The sequence below is a fragment of the Lissotriton vulgaris genome, unplaced genomic scaffold (genome assembly GCF_964263255.1).
Source record: "Lissotriton vulgaris unplaced genomic scaffold, aLisVul1.2 SCAFFOLD_2699, whole genome shotgun sequence".
Taxonomy (NCBI): domain Eukaryota; kingdom Metazoa; phylum Chordata; class Amphibia; order Caudata; family Salamandridae; genus Lissotriton; species Lissotriton vulgaris.
Genome location: NW_028245175.1, coordinates 1 through 21458, shown reverse-complemented (window position 1 = coordinate 21458; position 21458 = coordinate 1).

Below are 21458 nucleotides of genomic sequence, written 5' to 3'. Positions count from 1 at the left end.
TATGTGATTAATGTCGTGGTATGAGTGATTGTTTGATATACATTACTGTGTTTTTATATATTAATTGCGTTCGAGTTCAAGTAAGTATCAGGTGCCAAGTACCAAAATGCCGTTATTCTCAAAGTTACGTCAGATAGGAACTAGGAAAGGGATACTAGAGGAAGCGATTCCTGTCCCACCTAGGGACACTCCCGGACATTTTATGTACCACAAGCATGGCTTAGATGCCATACTGTACCTAGATTTATGGGTCGATTATACTAAGAACCTAGACGAGAAATATAGATGGCCTGTTACAGGGACATGGGATGCCGACTGCATCATGGGAGTAGAAGAGGTGCTCTGGAAAAAGAAAGCCAGACAATCACAGAAAGATGCCATAGAATTATGGCGTAAAGAAGCGCATAGACGTACAGAAAAAGAACTTAAAAAGGCCGAAAAACATAGAGAAGATTCAGAAAAAGCTCGAGAAAACGAATTAGTTGAAGAAGGCATAGGAGTCAGAACAGAACAAATAGACCGACAACGAAATACCCTTATGAATGGCATGTATCCTCTTTTGGCCGAGGGCCTACCTAAGGCCACCCCGGAAATGCCAAGTAATTTACCGCCACCATTAGTTCCGATTAAAGTACAACATAAAAAGACTGCAGCAGATATTTTCCTTTCTTCCTATTTAGACGATGTAGCTCCAGCATATACTAACAGACCCGTACCGCCCGATAATAATGCACACCTGCCTGCTCCGGCTGATCAACCTGCTGTTCAAGTTACGCCACCCCCTCGTCCACATGTCACGCTTCCCACTGCTTTTCCTCCTGGAACTGGTCCAGTTGGGCCTGGGAATCCTTTCCTCCAGGGCCCCTCTACTGTACACACTTTTCCAGCTATATTAGCGCCTGTAACGACGCAGCCAACGACGGCTGACGGTCAGCCTGATGGTCACGCATCCGGAGGTGCGACAGGAGGTCATTTTCAGACCCCGCCACCAGTACATCGACTGACTATTAGGGAATTAGCAAGGCAACGTACACCTCAAGCAGCCTCATATGAAAAACTTAAAGAGCATCGCACAGACTGTAGATATGATTCAGTACCCGGCAAAGATGGTAAGATGATGCTAGCATCACTACGTATACGAGGAGTTACAGATTATTTAATGTTATTGCCAGGAATGACTGACCATCTAGATAAAATATATCATTTTATTCAAACGGGGGAGGGTCCTGAAAGTATTGGCGAGGCCATGGCACATCAGAAAGTTGACACTCAAGGTTTGATATTACGCTTCTTCATAAACTGTTTGATAAGAGAACGAGATCGTCCTGGTGTAGACAAGGAAGAGATGGATGCACTAACCAAATGGGGTCAGAATATAGCAGAAGGAAAACACGATAAACAGAATTGCATAGAGTCCATGTACAGAAAGATCCGTAAAGAAATAGTAATAATGCATGAAAGAAAGAAAGCTGAAAGGGAAACAGAACTAGACAAGAGTGAATCCTCAGAGGAGGATGAACCAGAGAATACAGAAACGAGTCGAGGTACCATGGCATATGTAGGTAAAGGAAGACCCTTTAGTAAAGTAATACGTCCAGAAAGCAAGAGAATTTTTCTCTCTGCTATATCGAATCCGAGGTCTCCTGAACATTTGTTTCAGGCTACCGATAAAATACTTCAAGATCGAATGGGGTACCATGTACTCAATTCCATGGATGAACAAGAACTAGCCCGATCAGCAGTACAATGGGCTGACAATTGTAATACATATAATGATGGTGCAGTAGCGCAGACGTTTTTGAACCTTTCCCCAGACGAGCAGCGACTAGCTGGTATGTACATGATTCAGCATCTCCTTACGTTGTTTAAAAGCCAACATTCTGATCCAGGTCCATTACCTGATGTATTAATAGAACTACTCTCGAATAGATGGAGAGGCCTAGGTACCGATCTGATTAAAATGATTCTAGAACATCGACACAGATATAGTGCTTTCCTGAATCCACAGTTTGTCTCAGCTCCATCCCCAGAAAGAAAAATGTTTTACATAGACAGGCAGAATCCATTGCGAGAAGTGCACCCCATCCGGAAGCAGGATAACACACTAGAACGTGTATTCGTATACACGCCCATAACTAAAATAGAATTACTGGAAATGAAGAAAATAGTGCCTAGTCATGATAAAGATCCAGCAGGGTTTCACCGAGAAATTAAAGACATGCTTCTCATGGGAGATTACACGTATTCCGATATTATGAAAATACTGAAAGTACTGTTACCGGCTGGTATTTACGAGAAACTCAAGGAAAAAGAATGGGAGGTGGGTGATAAAAAGATTAATTGGACTGAATTAGAAGACGAGGACAAAGGACGTACTCCAGGGTTAGGCCTTGAGGAGAAAACCAAAGCATTACCAGGATTATTAGTATAGGTTTTGCCAAGATTATTGACAACTAAAAAGGAAGACTGGGACGCAATCTCAGCCTGTAAACAGAAACACGACGAAGACACTAGTGATTTTTATTCTAGATTTGAGAAATGTTTTATTATTAATAGTGGTCTGAAAACAAGTAGCGAGTCCTACCCACATCTTTTTGTAACTAAATTAGTTGAGAATTCCTTACCCCAGGTTAAGAATCGTGTATTGAAAGTCGAAAGCACATGGCAAGCAAATACGCCTTCCCAAATTTTACAAATGTTACAGTATCACCAGAATAGAATTATGGAAGAACAAGATCACGAACAGAGACGTATGAAAGACACGAAAATGAAAATGTTAGTTGCTCAGTCAGTTCCAGCTGACGGTCAGAAGAAGGGTATGACACAGTCCAATAATTCGGCGGCTCCCGTTAAAGGGATATGCAACTATTGTAAACAGCCAGGTCATTATGTAAATGAATGTACAGTTCTGAAACACAATATAGCCACAGGTACAACTAAAGAGAGACCACGTCAGCCTAGACAGGACCAGGTCCAACATCAGGTTCAGCAACATATTCCACAGAACGTACAACCCATGCCTGTTCCGCAACAGACAGTACAGACCGTAGCGGTACCACAACCACAGCCCATTGCCGCGACACAGCAAGTCTCGCAACAAATGTACCAGTATGCACAATCTGATTACCCCGATTATCAGCGGTACACATGAAAAAGCCTAGAGAGGGAGGTTGGCTTGCCTCTTATTGAGGTTCCTGTAGATCAAGAGGGTCCTTATGTACATAGTCAGGTATTAGGAAAGGATAGAAAGTTTTTGATTGACACAGGGGCAAGTCGAACAACGATTAGTCACGACGAGACTCCAGGGGCACCCCTCTCAGGCTCACAGAATGTTTCCCTTGGGTTTTCAGGAAAGCCTATTGTTAACAAAGTATCGAAACCTGTTCCCCTTGCAGTTGGTCCATTGTCACGTACTACAGACTTATTGCTTACGAAATCATGTCCAGAAAACTTGTTAGGTATCAAGACACTGAAAGCTCTAGGAGCAGTAATATGTTGTTCTCCGGAAGGAGTTAGATTGTTTTTACGTGACTTTAAGGGTCACTATGTATTACGTGATTTTGATGCTAGATTGAAAAATGTACCAGAACATTTGTGGGCACAAGGCCCTACTGATGTAGGATGTATGCACATTACACCATACCGTGTTACACTCAAGCCAGGAGTTGTATTACCCCGAATCCGACAATACAAGTTACCACCTGATGCTGTAGTGGCTTTACTGAAAATCATTGACGAGCTCATTGCACAAGGAGTGGTAGTAGAAACCGACTCCAATGTTTGTAATTCCCCTATCATTCTGATTCTTAAACGTACTGATCCCAATGCACCTCCAGTTTATCGGTTGGTGATTGATTTACGAGAATTGAATAAATGCATTGTACCACAGTACCCTGTGGTTCCAGACATCTCGTCTTTATTGACGACAATCGATTCTGAGGCGACGTTCTTTACTGTAATCGATCTCAAGAACGCCTTCTTTAGTGTCCCCATTGATCCGGAAAGCCAATATCTTTTCGGATTCTGTTTAAATGGCCGTAGCTTCAAATTTGCACGCGCACGTCAAGGATTCACAGAAAGCCCGAGCATCTATAGCCAAGCATTGAAAAGACAACTTGACAGTATTCACATGCCAGCTAACACTGCCCTACTCCAGTACGTCGATGATCTATTGATCACCGCCCGAAGTGAACCCGAATGTGAGCAAGCATCACTGACAGTTTTGTATTTCCTGGCTGACAAGGGACACAAGGTGTCTCCTTCGAAGCTGCAATTCTGTGTTCAGCAAGTGGTGTACCTTGGGCACTTGCTGTCCAAGAGGGGGAGACAGCTTACACCTGATCGTATTCAGTTAATCGCACACTTACCGCAACCCAAGACACAAAAGGAAGTGCGGGCCTTCATTGGCCTCACCTCTTACTGCAGACAATGGATCCCTCAGTATGCATTTCTAGCTAAGCCACTTATACAGTTGACAACACAGGAGGCAGCAACTTCGACTGTCCTCCCTTGGACTCAAGAACATACACAAGCTTTTGATGAATTGAAGACAGCTTTATGCCAAGCACCAGTTTTAGCGACGCCATGTTACAGCAAACCTTTTACACTCTTTGTTACTGAACGTGATGGCACAGCATTATCTGTCCTCACACAAGACCAAGCAGGTTCACATAAGCCTTGTGCTTATTTCTCCAGTACATTAGATCCAGTAGCCCAGGCCCTGCCTGCGTGCTTGAAATCAGTTGCAGCGACAGCTCTAGCAATCAGACAAAGTGATTCCATAGTGTTAGGACACCAATTGACAGTACAAGTTCCGCATTCCGTGGAAGTTCTGTTAAACAGAACACAGACTCAACACTTGACTATAGCACGACTGACAGGTTATGAACTGACACTGTTCCAGCCACACATAGAAATCAGACGCTGTAATATACTCAATCCTGCCACATTGTTACCCTCAAGTACAATCGATCCAGCTCCACATGACTGTGTAGAGATCATTAATGCAGTGACAAAGCCCCGACGAGACTTGACAGATGTTGCATTACCCAATCCAGACCTGACGCTTTATGTGGATGGTTCATGTATGAGAACAAGTACAGGAGAATTAGTGGCCGCATATGCAGTGACCACTGAAACTGAAGTCAAAGAAACACACCGTTTTGATACACTGTCTGCTCAAGCTGCAGAGCTCATTGCTCTGACGCGTGCCTGTATAGTAGCCAAGAACAGGAACGTTAACATATACACAGATTCACGTTATGCATTTGGAGTCGTACACGACTTCGGTGTACTGTGGCAAGAAAGAGGTTTCTTGACCTCTCACGGAGCCAAGATTCAGCATGGTCCCCTCATTCAAGCATTGTTACAAGCAATACATTTGCCTTCAGCCATAGCTATCATGAAGTGTAAGGCACATACTAAAGTTACAGACACTATTTCCCAGGGTAACGACCTGGCAGACCGAACAACGAAACACACAGCTCTGACTCATACACATGCGACTGATATGACAAAGACTGATGTAACTACACTGACACATTGTATGACAGTCAAGGATCCCATTCTAGAAGTACTCGACATACAGACACATGCTACTCCAGATGAAATCAAGAAATGGACTGAACTAGGAGAGATCCAGACAGACCAGGGATTAATGACAAAGGGAGGGGCCACATGGTTTCTTCCCGACTCTATGGTTCAAGTTATGATCAATAGAGCACATAGTCCAGCACACTTAGGAGAAAAAGCCATGTTAGACAGTTTACAGAATCTTTGGTACAACAAACATTTACGAGCAGCAGCGAAACAGAAAGTGCGTACTTGCATGATCTGTTGTCAGTTCAATCCAGGAAAAGGTGTCCCCGTGGAACAGGGTGGATTCCATCCTCCTGACCATCCTTTTGAAGTTCTCCAGATGGATTATATCCAGATGGACAGATGCCGAGGTTTTAAATATGTCCTCGTAATTGTATGCGCACTTTCCCGTTGGACAGAAGCATATCCAGTCCCAGATTACACTGCTCCGACCACTGCCAAGCAGTTGGTTCGTGAATTCTTCCCCCGATACGGTTTGCCCCGTGTCGTGTATTCGGACAATGGTCAGCCATTCTCGTCCGAGCTCATGAAGCAGGTATCACTCCTGATAGGTTATCAGTGGAAATTCCACTGTGTCCGACACCCCGAGGCAGCAGGTCTCGTTGAGAGACACAATCAGACTCTGAAAACACGTCTTGCTAAGATCTGTGCCGAGAAAGGTGTAGATTGGATAGTTGCCTTGCCAGTTGCACTGTTTTATATGAGAATGGTAGCTCATTCTAGGACAGGGCTATCCCCGTATGAGGTGGTCTTTGGTAGGCCACCGAATATGTGGGGGACGCCTTTGCCTCGTAAGATTACCGATGTTGACAGTTGTATGCTGACAGATTACCTTGCCTCCTTGATGTCTGCACTACAATCTTGTCGTTCACAGGTTGCCGTAGCCTTTCCGGACAACACTCAAGTAAAGCCACACGACGTCCGTCCAGGGGATATTGTCATCGTCCGGAACTTTGATCGGAGGAGTCCGTTGGAACCCAGATGGAAGCAGCCGAAACTGGTTTTATTAACAACAAGGACTGCTGTCAAGCTTGAGGGGAGGAAGGGCTGGCTCCACTCGAGCCATATAAAAAAAAATCACGGACTGTTGCCAGACTCTTCCTCTCCCTCTAAGGACTGCCCAGATTCCAGTGACTCTAAACTCCCCCTGTTAGAGAAAACTCTGTCTCAAGAATACAAAATGTAATTGAGGTCTAGTAAGTCAGACAGTTTAATTGTTTAAGTCCCTCTCGGGTGAAGCGGTTAGACAGGTTCCTGACATGTACAAGTTAGACCCCAATAGAGAGAGAGATAGACAGAAACAGATCAAGAAACAAAAACATTGTAAATCTCTCCGAAGCTACTTTATCATTACGTTATTGATTATGTTTTTTCTGAGTCTTATGATTATTGGCATAAGTGTATTATTACATATGTTCTTTCCTATTGTACACTCTTCTCTTAATGACACGGCAGAGCACACGTTTAGTGAACTGCCCCCACACGAATTGTCTTATCGACTTGCGCTGCGCAACAATACATTCATCAGTATGTTACACCATTCTCATCAGACCAGCAATGCTACTAATTGTTGGATATGTGGCCGACTCCCTCCCTATCAGAAATATAAGGGAGCTCTGCCCCTCTTTCCGTATCCGTTTACACACAATGGTTAACCCTCTGGGTATGTAGTGCGCTATACAAATTTTATGACTTGACTTGACTTGACTTGTGGTGCATGGTTTAGTTTAATTAATTCTGTAGATTCTGATTCCATAGTTTTCGAGGGCAATTGGGTTTGGGGAAATCTGAACACAGTTATGAATAAAGCATGTTTCCCTGACAAGGAGGGTCTCCTACAAAGGACAGGAACCGATCTAGAAAACGAAGTATATGGATTAGGTAACTTTACACTTAACCTCATGATTCTGAATGTCCAGTCCGAAACCGAACCAGACTTGCCCACTATGTCGGTATTACCAGTCAAGGGCGAATTATGTGTCAAGAAGAATGGTTCAGTACACCTAGGTCATAGTGAATGTACTACTGTGATCGAATTCAGTGATAAGGGCAAGTCCACATTCAAAGCCTCCCGTCATTCATATTTTATTTGTGGCCATACAGCATACATACGTTTACCTCTAGATTGGGATGGTACCTGTTACATTGCATTCCTTCTGCCACCTGTTTTTCTAGCTCCTCCTGATTACCATAGAAATCCTCAGCTTATACCTACTAGACACAAGAGAGAACTCCCAATTGTCGAATATACCGAAACGGCATGGGAACAATACACAGATTTCAATAAAGGATTTTTTCCCTATTTGGGTACTGTCTCAAATAGTAAATTAATACGTAGGTTAACAAGAACCCTTGAAGCAGTAGTAAATGAAACTACTTCCGCCCTAGGCAACTTAACAGAGGAACAGTCTGCTATGAGACTTGTTGTTCTTCAGAATCGTCTCGTCCTTGACGTCATCCTGGCCGATAGGGGCGGGGCTTGTAGAGTCATCGGATCGAGTTGCTGTGTTTTCATTCCAGAAAATGCACCGTCAGTATATAGAGCCATATCTCGTCTCCATAAGATCGCTAATCAGATTCATCAGAACCCAGGCTCCTGGCCTTTGTCCGGTTGGCTCTGGAGTGTAGTAACAGCCTGGGGATGGAAGTTACTTTCATTCCTAGGGATTATATTGGCCATAGTATTCAGTTGTTGTCTCTGTATCCAATGTGGGCCAGCGATTTGTGGCTTGTGTGCCACAGCCTGCATTCCCCGTCCCAGTTCACGTTCTAAATCCCGCCTGAAAAAGGATGAGCAAATGATGTTATATGCACAGATAGATGGACTCATGAAAATAGATGTATCCTGAAGGGTCCGTAGGGGACAAGGAGGGAATGAGGTAATTTGAATTTTTATGGTCAAGTAATGTCCCCTAACGTGAACCCGAACGTCTCCATGTACGTGCTTAAAGTACATGTAACTTCCCTCCTCGACCAGCTATGAAGACGCAAATACATTTGCGTCCAACGTTAACATGTTATCTATCAGATCCACCATGAATGGATTAATAATTCAGTTCCTAAGTATGCCATGCCAACGTCTTTGCATGGTGCACTTTCACGTTTTCCTGGCTATGTTGAGCTAGGCCCTGATTTCTGCCATCGAATCCTTTCTGCTCTCTGCCTCCTGAAAGCTGCAGCCTGGATCTGCGTCCATGAACTTTTCCTTACTCCCTGCGTGGCGAGCGGTGCCCGGCTCGGCCTGCTTGCCTGCCAAAAACAGTATTTTGCCTTCGAGTTATCAGTATAGCCAAGTTCAGCTCTTCGAAAACACATTCCAGTCTAGCGAAGTAGATAAACAATCCCCCGACTGCAGAGCAAAGGGCCAAGCCTTCCTGTCTCCTTCAAGTAATTCACTGCTCCTGTTACCATGGTAGGTCCATGGCCCCCGCACATTGCACGTAGTCACATATGCATGCAGTATAGAATAGCCTCTGCCCGAGAGACCTTTCACTCTAGACACTACATCCTCCAAACACAAGATATCAGATATGTTATAGGTTTAGGTTGTTCTGACATGCCAGACTTCTGTCTCTCCCCAGTAGTGCTAAATGTCAAGTCCCCTGCACCCTCCAGCTTCACGTCAATCACACGTCATGCCGCCTGCGCGCGCATCTCAGCTATAGGTTTCTGCTGACACTGCAAGATTCTTCTATGTATCCACCCACTTGTGACACGTTTCATGTGACGCCTCTAGCACACACCTCCGTGTACGCCCTCGTGCACGCCTTTCTGTCACGCACATGTGTTCTTATCTCGTTTCTTTCAGCTGTTACGCCTTCTGTATTCATCACCACTATATGCATTTACTATATATATTGTGTACTGTTAATAAAGCATTGTCTATCCCTTCCTGAACCTTAGTGGTGAAAGGAACATGATACCATGGTTCGAACCATTCCATTACATGGAATAAAACCCCTTTGACTCAGACTCCATGGACTCTGCCTCTCATTTCTGATTGAGCTATTTATTGAACTTTACCGCATAGAAATTAAGCATACGGTAAATATTTATTTATTACAAAACGCAGATCTAAATCACTTTTTAGGTCTCGCTATGACGAACGCGCGCTAAGCGCGTTCTCGCCACGAGAACTATAGCTGCCGGATCAGCCGACAACGAAGGGAGACAAGAGCTGGCCACGCGCAGCGTTTTTCCATAGGATTACGTTGGGCGCCTGAGCTTCTGCCTCAGACAGCATGGCAGAAAGAATCGGACCACGACGCGCGCCTCGTGGAATGCAGGGGGAGTCTGCAGAGGGGCGCGCGGCGCTGATAAACAGGCAGGCGTCTGAATCTGCTGTGTTTGCCTCTGCTGGTCGCTGGAGCCGTGCGTGTCTGGGCTGATCTGACGGAGACTGAGAGTGAGGGGGATGCGGAGGCAGAGGAGGGCTCGAGTGAAGTTTTGTTGCAGTTTAAGTTTCCACCCGCTGTGCAGCTCACTATTCCTGCCAAAATCCTGCAAGCTTTTTTGAAATCTTCCTCATTGCTTGGTCCTCGGCGTTTTTCTCATACAGATAAACTCAGTCACCCCGCGGTGCTGACATCATCACAAAATGCACAGATCTGCGCGGACCTAATGGGGAACATATGCCCAGTGTGCGCGAGGAGGAAAGGATGTTGTTTTAATAAACTGACTTCATCGCAACTGGCCGCGAGTGACCCTTTACCTCGGGCGGCAATGGTTGGCTCAGCTCTAGTGACTTTAGATCCCTGCGGCATGTGGACGATCCCTGTAATTATTAAATTGTCGATGGTGCACTGTCCTGCAGACAGTCTGCAGAGCGCCGCGTCTCTCTCTCTTGTTTCCAGTTGCTTTTCTCTGCCTAGTTATATCCGGAACTTATAGTCTTGCTTTCAAGGTTTGACATGGGAGGCATTACATCCAGACACTTGCTGCAAAACATCATAAACAGGGTGCTGTATCTTTAAGAGATCCTATAAAAACGGAAACAATTACACTTCTCTCTCGACAGGCCGGGGAGAGCATTTGTTTCGTTGGCCCCTTGACCGCCGTGTATTTTTTTATAACTAGACGGATGCTTCTCCGGCTCTCTAAAACAACCATTGTCCGGTACCCCACCCCGCCTCCAGCATGTTTCCTGCCCTCTAAGCAAGCGAGACAACATGGCTGCCGTGTCGTCGAGAAAATGGCAAGGTTTGATGTTCTGTCTCTGAACGGCACCCCGGGGGAGCAGATCATGCTGCGCAGGCAGAATACAGAGGTTCCGGCCAGCCCACGGATCCTATAAAAACTGAAACAATTACACTTCTCTCTCGACAGGCCGGGAAGAGCATTTGTTTCGTTGGCCCCTTGCCCTCCGTAGATTTTTTTATAACTAGACGTATGCTTCTCCGGCTCTCTAAAACAACCTTTGTCCGGTGCCCCACCCCGCCCCCAGCATGTTTCCAGTTCCCTCTAAGCAAGCGAGACAACATGGCTGCCGTGTCCTCGGGAAAATGGCCAGGTTCGATGTTCTGTCTCTGAATGGCACCCCGGGGGAGCAGACCATGCTGCGCAGCCAGAATACAGAGGGTCCGGCCAGCTCACTCCCCGCCCACACCTTTCGCACCTTACCTGAAGCAGCTACCCTACTGCAGCAGGTAGTAGGAAGCGACAGTGTTAACTCCCAGGAAACGAACAAAACCTGCACAAAAGGACCTAATAATAACAGGTCTATCAGATTATTTTTAAAGGGGGGTAGGGCTGGGAGGAGTGGGGACACAAACAACAGGCCTAATAATTCCAGTGCATTTAGATTATTTTATGGGGGGTTAACTTGTGATACTCAATTACTCATGGGTGGGATACTAGAAGGAATCTTTAGCTCCAAACCTGTTTTCTCCCGCGTAATTAATAGGGAACGTGTAATGGGGCGCTTCCGCACTTGTGGAAGCACTGCTCACCAATACCACCACTAAACATTACAGAAACCAGGTTTGGCACCTGCCACATCTATATGCCTCTGGGTACCCCTGCACGGCCCTTCTCACCCAGGGCCTCGTGAATCATGAAGGCAGGGGCAGAAACCCTTGCCCTTCACATAGCTCCTGAGCAGCAAAATGGAAGCTGCTGAGAAGTCTGTGATATCGGGTCGCAAAGGTATGTGATGTCACTTCTGTTACCTCGTATTTTGATAAATCGTTGTCCATGCCACCGAACTCTCCCTGTCCCATCTAATGATTGACTTAATGTGCTTTTCTGACATCTTTCTACTTGCATTCCCACTCATTGAACATACGTTCTCTCCTCAGACTGACATGAAATGGCAAAATATTGTTTATTACATTTTTGGAAAACTACTCGAAATTAAGGAACATTTTGCAAAATCCACTTTACAGAATTTCATGTGAAAATGGAACAGGAGGGCACCTCACAATCAAAAATCACGCAAGGTAGTGGCAGGGTTCTATTTAAACCAGTTCTCAGCGGAAAACAGTGTGCAAAATTCTGCAGTCGTGAAATTCTTTCCAATGTGAATTGAATTTCATAATTTTCACGAGTGTAATAAAAATGTCAAATGTGTCTTTGCACCTTCAAAAAGTCCTTCCAACCTCACCTCCTCCAATTGAAAGTCCTTCATCACCTTTGCTGCTCACGGCCAATGCCACTCGGATGTACATCACTGTAGGCACACAGACAGTAATGACACGTCCTCTAGTACCGTCCCACTGTCTTCTCCACTGCTGATTTCCTGGTATTTACCACCAATAATTAGAATAGCTCCATAAGTTACTTTAATTTAATTGGTGTACTTCCTTCAATTTTGGAATGCTCAACAAATACACATATACAACAAAAACACCGAAATACTACTTTAAACCACCTGCTTTAAACAGTGACTGTGGCGTCTATTAGCAGTCCGCAGCAGTTGTAATTGTTACCCTATGCTGCGGTTTGTCACCCCTCCAGGCTGAGTCCCAATCCTTGTGATTAAGAAATCACACTGATGCACAAAGGTTTTTATTGGGTCCCACAGTCAAAGGCCATTCTGAAAAGAGGAGAAGAAACAATGTGTGCAGAAACCAGCTTGACACCTTTACTTCACCAGCTCCCCCAAACCTCTCTAAATTCACCATTCACGCACAGTTTACTATTTGAGTGCAAACGTCTGCATGAGGCACACGGTGTCTGTAAAGCACACAAGTTCACTGAAAAACCTCTCAGCATTGCTCTCAACCAGCCACACTTGCAATGAGGAACTTCTGACATGGATATGCCGGTTCAAATGCTCTAACCTGCCTAATCAGGGAACTGAGATAGTTCAGTGAACCAGGCGCCTGCTGCTGTGTTTAGCGTGCAGCATACATGTCAAAGTTCGGACCTTGGAAGGACAAATGCAGCTTTTCACCCTTGCCAGGCAATTAATATATATATATAGCATGGTATGTACAGTGCTATATGGCAGCAAATCGGCAGCAGCAAGCGCTATATACAAACAGGGTTTTATTTTCAAGGGTGAGAAGTGCAAAGTTGTACCCCTTTCAAGTATAATCCTGATGGTGAGCGTCTCCAAACGAGCGTCGGATGGAAGTCGCGTTTGTCTGTGTGCAGCAGTCACATGGAAATATTGAGCAGTCTCTTAACTTACGTTGCCTGTGAAGTCTATTGCAGACCATATAACACACAGTCAGACATTTCCAGAAAAAGGACCGGCAGTGAAAATAGTAACAAGAACTTCATATATTGTATATACTACTGGGTCAGTCCCTGAAGGCTGCATAGACACTAATCTAAGTTGCACAGGTTCCCCATCCAAATTGTGCAGGTAGCCTTTGGAAGTCACACAGTTGGCACCTGAATACTGTGCACACAGATCATGGAGGCTTCAAAGATGGCAGATGAAAGTGGTATGGTCAGTCCACCTTGGTGCCACTGCTCAACTCAGGGATTTACAAAAAGAACACCCATCGATCTCAGTCCGAGGCCGGGCCAACCTCAGTCGGAGTCAGGGTCCCTATATCTCTCTCTCGCCCTCCCTCTATATCTCTCTCGCCCTCCCTTTGTCCCTCTATCTCTCTCTCGCCCTCCCTCTATCCCTCTATCTCTCTCTCGCCCTCCCTCAATCTCTCTCGCCCTCCCTCTATCCCTCTATCTCTCTTGCCCTCCCTTTATCTCTCTCTCGCCCTCCCTCTATCCCTTTATCTCTCTCTCGCCCTCCCTCTCGCCCTCCCTCTATCCCTCTATCTCTCTCTCGCCCTCCCTCTATCCCTCTATCTCTCTCTCGCCCTCCTTCTATCCCTCTATCCCTCTCTCGCCCTCCCTCTATCTCTCTCTCGCCCTACCTCTATCTCTCTCGCCCTCCCTCTATCCCTCTATCTCTCTCTCTCTCGCCCTCCCTCTATCCTCTATCTTTCTCTCGCCCTCCCTCTATTGCTCTATCTCTCTCGCCCTCCCTCTATCTCTCTCTCGCCCTCCCTCTATCCCTCTATCTCTCTCTCGCCCTCCCTCTCGCCCTCCCTCTATTTCTCTATCTCTCTCGCCCTCCCTCTATCTCTCTCTCGCCCTCCCTCAATCCCTCTATCTCTCTCTCGCCCTCCCTCTATCCCTCTATCTCTCTCTCGCCCTCCCTCTATATCTCTCTCGCCCTCCCTCTATCCCTCTATCTCTCTCTCGCCCTCCCTCTATCTCTCTCTTGCCCTCTCTCTATCTCTCTCTTGCCCTCCCTCTATCTCCCCCGCCCTCCCTCTATCCCTCTATCTCTCTCTCGCCCTCCCTCTATCCCTCTATCTCTCTCGCCCTCCCTCTATCTCTCTCTCGCCCTCCCTCTATCTCTCTATCTCTCTCTCGCCCTCCCTCTATCCCTCTATCTCTCTCGCCCTCCCTCTATCCCTCTATCTCTCTCGCCCTCCCTCTATCTCTCTCTCGCCCTCCCTGAATCCCTCTATCTCTCTATCGCCCTCCCTCAATCCCTCTATCTCTCTCTCGCCCTCCCTCTATCCCTCTATCTCTCTCTCGCCCTCCCTCTATATCTCTCTCGCCCTCCCTCTATCCCTCTATCTCTCTCTCGCCCTCCCTCTCGCCCTCCCTCTATCCCTCTATCTCTCTCTCGCCCTCCCTCTATATCTCTCTCGCCCTCCCTCTATCCCTCTATCTCTCTCTCGCCCTCCCTCTCGCCCTCCCTCTATCCCTCTATCTCTCTCTCGCCCTCCCTCTATATCTCTCTCGCCCTCCCTCTATCCCTCTATCTCTCTCTCGCCCTCCCTCTATCTCTCTCTCGCCCTCCCTCTATCCCTCTATCTCTCTCTCGCCCTCCCTCTATCCCTCTATCTCTCTCTCGCCCTCCCTCTATATCTCTCTCGCCCTCCCTCTATCCCTCTATCTCTCTCTCGCCCTCCCTCTATCTCCCTCCCTGTATGTATCTTTCGCACTCCCTCTATCTTTCGCCCTCCCTCAATCTATATTCCGCCCTCCCTCTATCTATCTATCGCCCTCAATATCTATCCTATCACCACAGCATCACTCGGCACCACCACAGCACCACTCAGGGGCACCACAACATCACTATGCGCTACCAAAATGCTTATAAGTACAACAGTAACTTACAATATTATTATAATATAATATTATTGCCAACATTGCTTAAAATTTTGCATTGCAACAGCTATCATCATGCAAATCATCCTTATACACCAATACAGACTTTGCTAAAAATTTAATGCAACACATTGTCATATACAATGCCAATAACTCAAACTTTAATGCTGCGAGACCTATTGCATTGCAAATGCTTGTTGATTGGTCCATCCCATATGGTAGATCCTATTTTTCAATCCTCTCTTTTCTCCAGTGAGTTTGGTCAGTAACATACCAATCCCCATACAGGAGAGAATCCACTTTAAGGCTCTATGCGTCGCCCATAAATCTCTGAAGGGAAACGGTCCACCCCTCATCAAGGCCCTGGTTAGACCCCACAAGGCCTCCAGAAGACTTCGCTCTGACGAGCTCCACCGGGCAGAAGTTCCTAGAGTAATGAGGGCCAGATCAGGTGGCTGCCTCTTCTCATACAATTCGGCCAAGCTTTGGAATTCCCTACCACTCTCTCTCCGGAAAGAATCGAACCACCTGGCTTTCCGGAAACAGCTGAAGACCTGGCTCTTCCCCTAAGGGTCCCCCCTTTAGTCCTGCCTCTGGGTAGCCATGCGCTATATAAAAGATTTTTCATTTAATTTCATTTCAATCCTGCCCCCTGCCCGTACAGTTTCTTTATTATCTCCACTCTCTGTTTGTACTAAGGGTTTCAAACGAGATCTGTGTAACTTTGCAGCTTGTATAAAATTTTGCCGACCACTGGTAACTATCAGCTACTCAGAGCTAGCCTTAAAATAGACGCTTCCAATGCTGAGCAAGTGCCTTATTTAGAGTTTGGAGGACAGGGGACTCCTTCATAAGTGTGGTGGGTCTCCCACCTCCCATGTTTGAAGTTCTATTAACGTTAACGATGTCTAGACTGCATGAGCAGATATGCCCCAGCAATATCCTTGTTGATTCCGGGATATTGCAAGTGACCAGGGAAGCTCTATAGTAAGTACATTGGTTGGACACCTTTCATTACGAGTTCCCCAGCCTCATGAAGGTTTCTCTGAAATATGGGATATTTGATACCAAACATCTCAGCACATTAAACCTGCATTGATTGCAGTGTCCGATTTATAAAAAATTGCACACAGAGTGCCCCTTAGAGGGGTCCCCTAAGATCTACCAATCCTTAGTGTGGGCACCGACTGGCCTGAGCCAGCCTGCTACCACCAGACAGTATCCTGTCCTCATGGGGAGAGTGCCTTCGCACTTTGAGGTCGATAACAATGCCTTTCCTGGGTGGAGGTATTCACACCTCCCCCTGGTCAGGCAGAGCCATCTGTGGCAGGGATTTTCAAAGGCCTTGCCGCCTTGGTAATGCGACCCCAGCCTCTTCTGTTAGAGGGAGCAAGCAATCTTTCTGTCCTCACCCCCTTTTAGGTGCAAGGACAGGTGGGAAACCTTAGATAGAACAGGAGGTACGGCCCCCGCCCCCTCTGCCAACTTCACCCCTCAAGTAATGGAGGCGAGGTGAAGTACACTTTGTAGTGCCCACTATCCTGAAGATGATGGGACTTATCCAATCAGGGCTAGGACTGTGCCCCCTTCCCACAGGAGGTGGGCATGATAGAGGGTATAGACACCCCAGGAAAGGGGCCCATTAGCCTCTACCTGTCACTCCCTTGTAACACCCTTAAATCAAGATTTTAGGTGGCATCCCCAGACCCTGAATTTCAGTTCTTGACGACCTAAGAAGAGCCGGGCACTGCAGCCTTCTCTGCTGGTGAGGATCTGTAGAGAACTATTGTCTTGGTCCTAGTCCTACTGGCCTGTCTGCATCCCTGGATGATCCAGAACCAAAAGGCAAGTCGTCTTGCAGCCCAGCGACCTCCAGAACTTTGGGAGGACTACCTGCCTTCGATAAAGGGCAATCTAGTTTTGTGTAGTGGGATTTGGCCAGGGAGTGTCAGGACAAGCCAAGCTATGTTACTTACTCTATATTTGCAGACTTTGCGTTTTTGGTCTAATCACTCTCACTAATGCGCACCGTATTTTTGGTATCAACACTATCGATTGAGCATTCGTTCAATAAAAAGAGATTTACAAAGTACCTGTGTCTTGGCAAGATAAGCAGTGTGCTGGTCATTTATTCAATCGAGTCTGTTGTTGAGCTCTGAGTTCATGCTGCCCTTTAATGTAAACAGGGTCATTGATTTGGCAGTATCAGTATCTGTAGTTAAATTAGACAAAAATGAGTTCTAAATGCCTCCTCCCTGGCATCCTGAATGGCCTCCACCCAATCGCCATCGCCAAGCGTGCCTAGATCCCTCTCCCACACAGCTCTCCGCGTCCCCAAGGGATCCAGAGAATTGTAGTTCAACTTCCTATAGATGGTTGAGATTGCTTTTTCGGTTGGGGATTAGTTAGCAGCTGGTCCTCCAGTCGGGATGCATCAGACAACTGCCCCCCTTCCTGGATGTGACTTTGCAGAGCGTGGCCACCTGCAAATGTCAGAACTGTTTTTATTCACCTAATTTATACTTTTGTTGTAGAATCGTGAAGGACACAAGTGCCTGTCCACTCCACACATCGCCCGGCCGTTATAAGCTAATCAATCCCCATTTTATGAAGCCCTGCAATCCTCCCACTGCACTTAAGATATCACCTTCATACAGTGGAGTAATTTCAGTCAGCTTACCTTCTCAGTCTAAACACTTGGTAGCCTCTTTCCTCACCCTTACCAATGTTTGGGTATGAGTAGGTAGGGTGCACTCATACTTTCTTCGATACAGCACCGGGGTGGGGTAACCTCTCTTGCCCATGGCCAATCTATCTACCCGGTAAGCAGGATCCTCACAGTCCGCAAAAACCCAGTTGTTGACTGCCACCAGCTGCGTGGCCCAGTAATACTTGTGAATACTCCGGACCGCCAGTCCATCTTAATAAACTCCCCTCTGCAACTTACTCAGCGTGACGTGCCACCATCCCACAACAGAAGCTGAAGTTCTCAGACTACCTTTTGAAAAAAAATGTCTGGTGGGAACTTAAAGGACATTTTTTGCACAATGTACAGGAGGCCCTGGAGGGTCATCACTTTAAATAGGGCCACCTGGCCCAGTAAGGAGAGCGGGAGCATCCGCAAGTGTGGGGCATCCCAGCAAAGACGGTCTAATTTCGGGAGTATGTTCCTGCCTGTGCTCTCTTGTAATGAATACAACCAAATATTTAAATCCATGTAGTGCCCCCCGAACTGTGAACCTAGAGTGCAGCCGCAGGGTCCCTGCCACCAGCAGGAATATTAAGGACTTCTTCCAGTTGATATTATATCCTGATCACTTGGAATACCCCATTTGAGAGGTCCTGGTGAACCCAAACAAGTGTGAAGAGCATAGGAGACAAGGAACATCCCTGTCGGACGGCAAAGACTCGGTAGACTGTATTATTGACACACATGCGCGCTAGAGGGGCCACATACAAGAGCTTAATAGCAGCGCCACTGGTTCAGCAAAGGAATCCCCTATTACATATGGTACTCCATTAGGTGTCGGATATTTAAGCGCGTTCCCTGGTGTGGTATAAAGCCTGATTGATCAGGATGAACCACTGTTGCAAATACTGTCCGCAGGCAGATCGCCAGTGCGTTCGCAAGGACCTTAGTCTCAATATTAAGCGCGGAGATAAGTCTATAAGACCCACACTCAGTTGCCGGTTCGTCCTTTTTGGGATGACCGCCACCTCAGACTTTCTTTGGTCCTCCGGGAGACACCCTTATTTTCATATACTCTGGAGGTACTCCCTGATTTTATCCATCATGCTTTTATATAATTCTAACGGGAGCTAATCAGGTCCAGTCGCTTGCCCTGTTTGCAAGGTTCCTATTGTGTAATTTATTTAGTCTACTGTCAGGTCTTGGTCTAGTGCGTCTAGGTCCTTATTTGTTAGCATTGGCAGGGTCAGTTCTTTCAGGAAGTCTCTTTTCCAGTATTTCCGTCCCCTTGTTGTCTGTGTCCTCAAGGATCCAGTTCCGTCCTATGTCTTGTCTCACTAACCATGTAAGCAACTCATTGGCTTTATCACCGACATCATAGAAACAATGCTGGGTAGCCAGCGCATGAGTGCACACTATTTTCCATTAGTGCTCTTAATGTGTGCTACTTCAGTTGATGGTGTAATGTGATAGAAACTGATTCCCCACTTGCCTAGCGAACCTCTAGGAAAGCACATTCCTTGTCCTGAGACTCGCACTTCAATTTACGTTCCTTCGACATTCTCCCAATAAAGGCTTGTGTCTGGCCTCGAATCACTGGCTTGAATTCACCCTGTAGCACGCAAGCTGATTCAACAGGCCGCCCATTCTCCTTAAAATAGAATTCTGCTCTATCTCTCATATGAGCTTTGAACGTCTTGTCTTTTAAATATCACGGATCAACCCTTGGGGGTAGGATGAAGTCCACAACCGGGCCATCAAGTTGCACGTCCACCAGCGAATGGTCTGAGATTCCCCCTGCTATGTGCGTAGCAGCTCTAAAATCAACTTTATGGCTAGTCTGGGTGAAAGGATGGTGCAGGCATGCCAGACTACCATGTGCTGCAGGCAGGTGCGTCTGGTTCTGATACCCTCTTCTCCTCTAGGGGCATTTAGGAGTATCATGAATATAGTATAGGTGCAGTTCTGTCACTCCAGTCACCCCAATGCGTGTATGCTCTGTCGTAAGCGTCTTATCCTTCCAAAGGATGAGTCAGTCTTGTCTGGGTCTCTTTCCTGTTTCCCGGCACTTGAATGGCACGCCCGAACACTCGAGAGAGCAGTGACCCACCAGCAGACTATTGTGGAGCGCTTTTGTCCTGGATGTAAGGCTGCATACAGTAGGGCACCCACTCTGTCTTTTCTTTGCCTTTGCCTGAAGATCAGCAGTCCCAAGGTAGCAGTCACACCTGGCCTGTCGGTAAGTGCAGCCCCTCTGGAGGCCCGACCGTCAGCAATTAAGCCCACACTGTGGCCGGCTGGACCACAGGCGTAAGCTCAGACAGGGTGTTCGACACTGGAGTAGTTGTAGTCCCTCATGGGCCTCTGACACAGAGTAGTCAGAAATTTAGCAGCTAAAAGCCCAACACAGGCTCTTCAGGAAGCCAGTAGATTCAGACCCTGTTGTGTTAGGAATTTGGCAAATGCAACCTTGAACGGGCCTGTTGGCAGCACACAATCGTCCTACTGGGCCTCAACAATCACGTTGTTGTAGAGTTTTATTTTCTGCCTTGAACTGCTGGGAGAGTCTTGGCATCCCTTAGACTAGCTGGTCCTGCTGGATGGCTTTCCGGCCGCCCTACAAATACCGGGGATATGTCACACCTGGTTCTTCCAGGACAGCCTTGTCCTCCTGCTGGATAGTCAAACTCCCTTCCCTTTCTTACAAGACAGGCAAGATTCTAGGCAGACTTCTAGGCTCTTCAGGACAGATACACAGCTTCTCTATTAAGTAATTCAGCCTGCAGGTGATGTCCCCTCGACTTAGATAGACTGTCAGGCTGACACAATCCCTAGTGGCACAGCAGGCACCTGAGTACTTTGTAGAGCACATTATTCCTTGGTAACAGAGGACTTTGAACTAGGGTTTAAAAGAGGGATAGATGGTCCCACTTGCATACACAACTGGCAGGCAGGAGATGCAGTTTACAGTCGCACTCTCACATTGCTTTTATGCTACGCACACGAACACCCTAAACACACACTTGATGTTAGTGCAAAGTCTGGGCACAGGCATAGAAATGGAGCATTACATAAGTGTGTCAGTAGGACGCCACTCCACTAACCATGATGCAAAGATCTCATCAGGCTTTTGATCCTTACAACAGGATTCATTGCCATCACCGCTCTAGCTGTTAAACCCATGACAGTCCTCTGCCTTAAATAAGGGCACACTTGGTGTGACCCTCCAGGTCACAGGACCGATCCAAGATTTCTCATAGTCCCTTGTTAGAAGTTGCACAGTACTGGAGTGACAGAAAAATCTCATGTAATTGTTTTGTTTTTTTACTTTGTGGTACATTTACAGTAACGTGCAGTCACAAGTTTGACGCCATGGACTGGGGAGTTGCCACGAGGAACAGATTCTTCTGCCTGTCACACCACATCCATTCTCTATTTCATAGTGTTTTTCTGCTTTTATTTACCACTAGTTTTAAGCAGGTGGTAGATAAATGCATGTGGTTGGTTGGGGGGCGATGGGTGAAGCAGGGGAGGAAAGGGTAAAGAAATGTCCAACAAAGGGAAGAATTGTGTGTTTCTCCCAGTTTGTAAA